Source organism: Acromyrmex echinatior, chromosome 8, assembly GCF_024713525.1.
Source record: "Acromyrmex echinatior isolate Ae372 chromosome 8, ASM2471352v2, whole genome shotgun sequence".
Classification (NCBI taxonomy): domain Eukaryota; kingdom Metazoa; phylum Arthropoda; class Insecta; order Hymenoptera; family Formicidae; genus Acromyrmex; species Acromyrmex echinatior.
Window position 1 is genome coordinate 11,174,979 of NC_141859.1, and position 9,269 is coordinate 11,184,247.

The window sequence follows — 9,269 nt, forward strand, 5'->3', positions numbered from 1 at the left end:
TAATTGCAAACACTGGCGACTCATTTACGAATGAGTAATATATTACAATTGGCGTTTCTCATTGAGTGAACTGTACGGTCAATGACTGTAAAAAGAGAAAAATGATAACACGATCCTAACGTGCAACGCGATGTTATTCAAACGTTATTATGTTTAGGCTAGAAATACCTTTACGGTCCGCGCGGTTCTGCACTAAAGTGCCAACACGTACATGACATTCCTGGAATAGCAGTTCCCTCGATACCGTCGTTTATATTCCGTGAGTCCACAGGTTGAAAAAACTCATGTAATTGGCGAAAGCGATAGGATCTCATTAATCCGCGAATAACTCGACGGGAAGTAACTGCACATTTTATCTTTGTTTGGAACTGATTATTTTGCAATAATATTTTTCAAAAGCATTATAGGCGCACAGATTGTTATCAAAGGAAACAATCGAGTAAAAATTAATGAATATATATTATATTCAACGAGACATTTATCACTTTTCGTATAAAAGGCGACATAACGGATAAGATAAAAATGTTGAAATTATTTCATCCGTTTTTCTAACAATAAGTCAGATAGATTCAAATCGCTACATTCAAAATGGCATAGATACGTTTTCGTTTGCACATCTTTTAGTTAAAAAATTACTATTATATATTCAAAGCTATATATTATATATGTCTACCCGAGTCAACTGTCCTCGAAACTTTAATTACCGTTACTTTAAGTACCATTAAAAAATAAACTTTTTTTGCAAGATGATAATAACGATGGTAATTACTGTTTCAATAATTAAATTATAATATTTATGACAAGATATATAAAATATACGCGTATAATATGCGCATATTTATTGACCTTTCTAAGATTCCCATGCAAATTTTGGTATTTAATTCCGATTTCGGTTAAAATTGTCATATTAAAAAAGATTCTTTCGGTTGCAGACTCTATTTATTTTACAATAACTTGACCTTTGGCCTTATCAAGTTTAATAACAAATATATTCGGACACGCTTGTCAAGTTAAAATAACTAATAATATAATCTAGTTGTAAATTCACGGCAAATTATAGGTCTAGTAAGCTAGTAAGCTTTGCCTTACGTTAGTGGTTTAATATGGGCTTTGCATTATGTTGGTGGTTTAAGGACTGAGTTTTCATTCTGTTCACGTACGCGTCAATCTTACGACGTGTAAGAAGTAGTTGCGCCGGTCGTTGCCGACGCGCTGCACAGCCTTAATCCATTCCAAAACGTCGGATACCCGGACGTTTTCCACGAATACTTAGTCACCGGCGTATCGACGAGCGAGAGGCTGCCGCGCAGAATCGTAAATGAGAATGCAGTCGGGTATAAGAAGTGTAACAGACGTTTCTGTGGTCCATCGAATCGCGAGATTCGACTTTGTTGGCGTTGCCGTTTCTTGTCATTTTCCTTAAACAATAGCTTGAAGATCGCCCAGATAAGGTGATTAAGTGAATTTCAAAAAGTGAGAACACGTGCCAAAAATACGTCGAATAACATAAAGTCAATTAATAACATAGTGTCAATATTTCAAAATTCTTGAAAGAGACGTTAAATGGATAGAGAAGCTGTACCATATTAATATTTAAATTTTTATTGTAGTTTCATTGTCTTCGCGTAAAGAAATGATAATATCCATAGAGGAGAGTTTGGAAGCAAAGCACGAGAGACAAGAATACGTCAAAGGCTGCGTATTTCATGAATTATGATTACAAATCGTGCACTAGCGTAAAATGTAGATTAGGGCTCATTATCATATTTTGTCGTTAACGAGAAGTACGCCGAGAAATAGTTTATGATCGCTTAACTTCGAAATTACATGAATCCGCTTTGCCTTGACGAGACACGTCAAAGTTGAACAATAATATGGTGCCTCCGGAGATACAAGCGCCTTTGTAGAAGTTCCGGTAATGTGACGTGATCGCACGACACAATTAGCTTCGATTACAAATCCGTAGTAAAACTCAGAACAATTGATTTATTGTCGTGACGGTACTTTATTAGCTCATATCTCAATTATTACGACAATGGAGGCTTGTCCTCATTAGTACCTCATTAGTACTGTCGGTACCATTGAGATCGTAACATGTCTTACGTAATATATTATTGCAATATTACCTGCACATTGTTCGTACTCTACGATGGCGCAATAATGACCAGACATTCGGATAATTTCAATGAGTCTTCTGTTAGTCTCACCTGCAACAGAGAAATAACATGTCGATTATAATACACATGGCGCTAAGCGAACCCGTGATCGTTTAACGCATGCTACACACGCAAACACCATCACGTATGCCTCATTACACTTTCCGGTCTGCCGATCGCGTAACATCGGTCAAAGTAGAATTTTATTTGTCGTTCATTTCCGATAAATCGAGCAAAACATACTAAGTACATAGAGGATAAAACAACGTGTTATATTTACCTTCTCACGCTAGCAAAAAGAGACGAGATTGATGAAAAGAGCGAATATAGAAGATCTAAGGAAATGAAAAAGAAGAAGAGAGAAGATGAGAGGACAGATTAAAGCGGAAGTATGCTAAAGTTAATATTAAGATATCGTTGTCTCTGTAAAATGCTAATTCGAGAGTCTTTCATGAAGAAGCTTAAGCTGTTTGAAAGTTTTATATCACGCCAGTAAAATTTATATGAATCTTCTCGCGACGATGTCGTTAATAGTTCAGATGCGAAGTAAGAAAAACAGTTAAAAACTCTTTAAATGTTTTGTTAAATAAGAGAAGATAAGAGGAAAATTCTCTTTAAACGGTGACTTGTTAAATATAGTGGAAAATACAATAGAACACCGTTTAATATGGTCCGAAAAAAGTGGTGTAATTCGAGTTTAAGTCAACGTGCAAGATAAGTATAACTGCTTATGAACCATCATCTCGCGATAATCTACCTGATGGCGATAAGGGATGACGATGCCAACGTTGTGACAGTGAAACGGCTTTAACGATAATTCAAAGCGCGAGTTAAAGCCGCGTACACGACGCGGTAATTCTCCGGGTCATACTGGCATACTTCTTGTACATATTAGAACACAAGGTTCCACCAATCTTCCACCCGTGGAAAGTCGCAGGTATCGAGAAAGATTAAGCAAAGCGGCTTATCTCATGATACACACAGAAACAAGACTATAGTCAGAAAACCGAGGAAAGAAAGAGATAGAGAGAGAGAGAGAGAGAGAGAGAGAGAGAGAGAGAGAGAGAGAGAGAGAGAATGTGAACGTGGAGACAATGTAGAAGACTAGACAAGCGAGCTAAGATAAGAAAGTGCATTAATTTCCAAAGAAGAAATGAGGTAACGTCTCGCCGCGAAATTATTTAATGCCACGTCTACGCGTTTCTCTTATGAAATACCACGCGCTGGAGAAACCATGGTAGCTTCCAAGAGAAATATCGTTGGCAATGATCGATATCTTATCGCTCTCGTAATGATTGTCGAAATTGTCTCCTAACGGCACATGTTTTTTCGTACGGTCACAGTCTGTGCAACAGAGTTCATGTTCTTCCATCCACTATAAAATTGATCTTATCTCGGAACCAAATTATTTCGCTCTGTTAAGATTCGTTAATTTCTTTTTCGCTCCTCGCGACGAACACTCGACGATGAGAACGATCGCGCGAATCGGAAAATGGTCGGCACAAAGTGGAGGAGATCGATGTCGACAATTCTGATACGGCCTATACACATACACACATACACACACACACACACACACACACACACACACACACACACACACGAAGCACAACGCCTGCCAGATTAATGATCCAGTCGCGATTACAACCGGCCCACTACTCACGCCTGTATTAGAGTCTCCCTTTCTCGAGGGAGATCGAGATTAAAGCTTATTACACTGCGTGCGAAATTGATTTCGCGTAGTCCCTTGTTCCATAATCGACCGATCGAATGCTCGTGCAGTCAGTAGTTAAATATCCACTGCATTTGCATGTCTTTCGCATTACATTATGCAAAGAAGAGAAATTATATTTTGCTAAAACATCAATCGTCACGATCGTTATGTAAACTATGTGAAAAAATGTTGAATGAAAATACGATTGCACATTATAAATCGCGATGGAAAACAAAGATACGTGGGACGAATAAGAGCACGTACGATTACGTTACATCATACGCTTTTGAACAACTGTCACGTATTGAAAATCACGCGGTGATGTCAATTTTCATCTGGAGGGAGCGCCGACATATCCTGTTAAAAGTCAGTAGGTCGATTGGCAATAACCAACGATGATTCGTTCATATATAATTCGACCTACCGAAAACTCACGTACGAGCAATCAGCTAACAAGAAAACACATACATATTTGTATAAAATTTAATAATATGTATATATATACATATATATAAATTAACTTTTATATAAAATTATTTGTCATTATCATTCCATATAAATATAAAATATAAATATAAAAATCGAAATTCTTCTAATAATATAAAATTACGTAATTTGATGATACCAAGTAATATCGTGAAAACCCATTCTTTAAATGACACACACTTTTCTCTTCCTCTGATTACTTTTACAGTTTTGCTAGCACAGAAAACGAAACGAAGAAAATTCCGAGGTAGATCATGTTGTATCATCATATTATGTCATCCCTCACCATACCTTCCCTGGAAATAGAAAACTCATCTTCGAGATGAGCGACGTTCGTCGTTTTTCTGCAGACACGCTGCTGTAGTGCAACTCTGTTTCTCGACGTAGGCCAACAAAACCGTGCAGACTGCATTTGATGGCCGAAGCCAAGCTGCGTCTGACAGTCCTCGTGACGGCAGGTTTCGCATTTCGTCCTCTTCTGTCTATTTACACTATAAACGTCGATTGCTCATGGCGTTCGCAATCTATATCGGACGGATCTATAACGGCCTGCTCCGTTGAAAATAAAGATATATATCGGGTAGAACCGTGTCTGCGTCGGCTGCGACTCTGTCACTGACACGTATTACGTTTCTTCGTACTCCTTTAGATAACAGTTGAATAAATCGATCGGTATTATGCGCGATGGTAATATCAGCAACAATATGAAATTTTTCGAGTCCATCGACATATTTATAATTCCAAGTTATTGATTTTTTTTTTTTCTGGAAAGTAGGTCGAAAAGATGAGAATTTCTAGATATCGAGTGGAAGGTAAATGTTGAAATATTCGCATTAAATCAGTCAGTGAATGGACGATCACGTCTCGCTGCAATCGGAAGACGCGATTATTCCTGTTTTCTTTTCTTCTGTTTGTCAGTTACATATCCTTTTCGGGACATAAGTTTACGATCGGCTTCGACTCTTGGGAAACTTTTAGGTGCGGGAAATAGGAATGGCTTGCGTGATAAATGTAGGAGAGTCATTTTATGCGAAGTAAATGATACTATCCGCAACAGTGTAATGCGCAATTATTTCCTTCTGTGTAAGTTTGTTCCCTAATGACCGCGATTGAAGGAAAGATGATCTCTCGACAAATCGCTTCTCCCACGTTCCTCTATCCTAAATTCTCCATCAAACCTTGTAAAATTAGTATGGAGAAATACACGACAGTAATAAATATGCTCTTACAATATTTTCTATGTGCGTATTATCTATAATATACTAATAGATAAATCATATATCACATCTCCCCTGAAGAACACTCTATGTTTCTCAAAGCATTAATCATAGACGGTTAAATATTAAAGGATGAAATTTAAACTAATTCCTCTATTATATTAAATAACATTTTGTTATTTTTAACTTCCATGTCAAAATGTATCATTTTAGTGAATAGAAAACCAGTCCTAATCAATCTATTTCTATGGTTGAATTATTTCAAAATAAACAGTATGTCATATTTGTATGTATATCTTTACACATAACATATGTAAAGAATAAACTAAATTTGAGTCAAATTAAACAGATTAACTGATATCTTGACTTAAACTGTTTAATTCCACTTACTTACATTTACAATATACTGAGTAGAAACAGTTGGCGGAATAAATAAAAAATTAACTCAAATTGGGTATAATTTGACATTATGAATTTAACAACGTACTTATATTTGCTTAATCTTTTTCAACAAAAAAGTTAAACTAGAATAAATTAGTTTAATTCGTCTTTATTTCTTTTCGTTGGAGAATATATATTTATGTAAGTCTCAAATATATATATTACTTACCCACAAAAAAAAACGGGCTAGTGTAACGTTACAGTGTCCCGTTAGTTTCGCGGGTAAATATATTATATTTGGCTTAAATACATACATTCTTTATAGAAAGAAATAAAGGCAAATTAAACTAATTTAGAACTGTGTTTCAAGACCAATAAATAACCGGAGCAGTTGGCTTAAACTGGAAATTGTATTATATAAATTTACAAGAAATATGATTAGAAATATTAAATAGAAGAAGATTATTAGATACGAAGGATCGCCTTAACTAAATATGACGTTATCTACTCATGTTAAACTAATTTAGTAAAATTAACAACCACTTTATTTTCATCCCTAACCAAAATCAGCTGTTCAAAGCGAAATGCGAGAACGTAGAAACGCCGTTTCGCTTGAGGAACGACAAACGTCGTGCAGTAACTACGACTGAATGGCGTACCGACGGGTCTTGAATATAAATAGGACGACCAGTCTCGCATCTACCGTGACAATTCGGGCAATGAACTGAATGCCTCAGATCGCGAGCGTGTAGTATAGTGCGTAACGTCGCGTGCGCGCGCGTGAATGAAACCGTCAGCGGCGTCGGCAGCAAGCAGACACGCGCGAAACGCACATGGCGGGGTTGCACATTCGGACGTTGCACGACGCGCAATGTCAAGGGAAATCGACGTGCGGGCGAGCATACGGTGCGACGTCGCCGCACGCGTCGTTTCATCCTGCTGATCGGCCGACTGCTCACTGCACTTCGCTGTAAATGGCGTGTAAAGTGCTCGAACGCGCATGACAATAATGTCACACGCGGGTAGACAAACAAGTATGATTAAATTCCAGTGGTGAAGCGCGATTCAGTTCGATCTCCCGCGCCAGAGGATGCTGCACGAGTTATCTCGGGATTCCACGCAATCGCGAGTCATCTCTCGGAATCGTTGCATTGACGCAATGTTGAAGGACAAATTCTCGCGGCGCAAAATACGTTCCGCGTATCTCGATAAGTGTCCCGAAATGATATATAGACTGTTTTCCTAATCACATTGCCGATTTCCAACTTTTGCTGCACCGACAACGAAAAATGTATCACACCTCGATAACTATCGCTCTATGAATAATGAGCCACTCGCTTCGTGTACTCATATGTCTTTCTCAGTATCTACCGTAATATGATAAATGTGGACTACCGTAGAAAACCGGTTGTCATTGCTTTCTTAATTGTTCGACTTCGCAGAACGCGAACTTCGTGCGATTAGCGTAGCCCGTGCGTATTCGAGCATTCAGGTACCGTTTGCTGAAACATAAAGTTACTAGGACGACTAGAATTCGCTTCAAAAGCAGGTCCGCGCGCAACTCCCGCGGCCCAATCAGGCCAAAGTTCATTGCTATCTCCTCTCCTTTGCGCCTACGACTTTTGCCTCTTGCCGCCAGTCTATCGGCGGTGATCGATCGGTCATACGATTAAGGCCAAGCGATTGCCTCGATCCTCGTGACTCTAGGTGGCTGGATGACGAGGGCAGGCATTGCATAATTAATGAATGGTCAGAGAAATATTCAAACTATTGCAGTGGTAAGACATCGTGATCTTGTTGAGGCCGATTGAAATCACAAGAAAAAGGGCAAATTTTATTTATAAATTTTCTTCTTCTTGTTCTTCATAATAGAACGCATAAAAGTCGAACGCGTGCTAAGCTAATTATGCTCAATCATTAAGTTAGATGATTGCATATAGATTAGGACTTCCTAAACTCGAATCGCGACCTACTTTTTAAAATCTCCACGACCTCCATTTAGCTTTAATAAATGAAAAAGCAGAGGCGGAGTATATTGATTATTTATTTATATCACTTATCTTATACCTACATTTTACTTGGTCTACTTTTCAATTTTATATTAAATATAATTTATAAATATATTATTTTATAAATATATTTCTCAGATATCTAGAGAGGTTTGTGTAAAGAATATGCTTGTTTCCTTCTACATCAGCTTTGATATCGATACAAGTCATTTTTAAGCGCAAAAAATTTTATAATTTTTGTAGTTTATTTTGAAATTCGGTTATATTTTTATCATATATTCAATATGATTTTATAAATGTATTTCTCAGATATCTAATAATAAGGTTTGTGTAAAGAATACGCTTGTTTCTTCTACAACTTTGATATCGATACAAGTCATTTTTAAGCGCAAAAAATTTTATAATTTTTGTAGTTTATTTTGAAATTCAGTTTTATTTCTACCATCGGTTTTATTTATAGTATCGCTGAAAATTCAACTTTATACACATACGAAGTCGTGAAAGGGCGCTCGCGCGCGCAAGTTTATATAGCTACACGAAGTGTAATTTATCATTCTAAAATTTTTTGTGACCCGCCAGTGAGTCGAGACCCAGACTTTGGAAAACGCTGATATAGACTATTATATATAGATAGAAGTCGATTATATGTACAGACTACTAAAATAAACATAAAAATGAAACGTTTTATTTTTACTACAATTAAATTAAAAAGTAATAGCAATATAGAACATGTTTATATCGCGCGGTTATCAGATTACCATTGCATTTATCTTTCTTATTTTTAAACGTTAAAATTTTTTTTTCACAGCTTTCTGTAAAGAAAAACAAAGTTCTAAAAAAAATATGGAATAATTTAAATAATAAAAGAAAATAACCAGTGTATTATTAAAGCAATTAATTAATTGTGAATTCCTTCCGTCTGTCTGTTACAGATATTTTAATGCAGATTGAGCAAAATCATGATAAAGAACGCGAAGTGATTTAACCTCAAGCTATTCCTATCATAACTCCGAGGTGAGTAATTTAATTGGCATTGCCATAATCTAGAATAAACGCACACATGTATACAATATATTATAACGTCGGTTCTTGGTTCTCCGCGTCCCATGTAAAACAAATCCAATTGTCACGTCAACGCTATTCATTCCAGACGTAATTTCGCAATAGCTTAACACGATCGATTATCACGTACGAGACTCGTAATATTAATTATCGTGACCATTATAATTCCGCGATTAATCACGCTCAAATGCGCGTTATCATTAATTTCGCGCGTATCACAATCGTCGCCGCGTCTACGTCGCGT

General features: G+C 36.9%; 1 protein-coding gene and 1 long non-coding RNA gene across 8 annotated transcripts in view; one reads left to right on the top strand and one right to left on the bottom strand.

The window, feature by feature from the left end:
* kug (FAT atypical cadherin kugelei) overlaps nt 1-9,269 on the bottom strand; it is a 407,027-nt gene that overhangs the window by 361,574 nt on the left and 36,184 nt on the right. The window lies entirely within an intron of this gene.
* The window catches only part of LOC147908755 (uncharacterized), a 163,411-nt gene that overhangs the window by 133,847 nt on the left and 20,295 nt on the right, over nt 1-9,269 (top strand). For both annotated transcript variants that reach the window (XR_015545902.1, XR_015545901.1), the window contains one exon: nt 8,896-8,977. This is a non-coding gene — a long non-coding RNA (uncharacterized LOC147908755). The remainder of the gene's footprint in view (nt 1-8,895; nt 8,978-9,269) is intronic.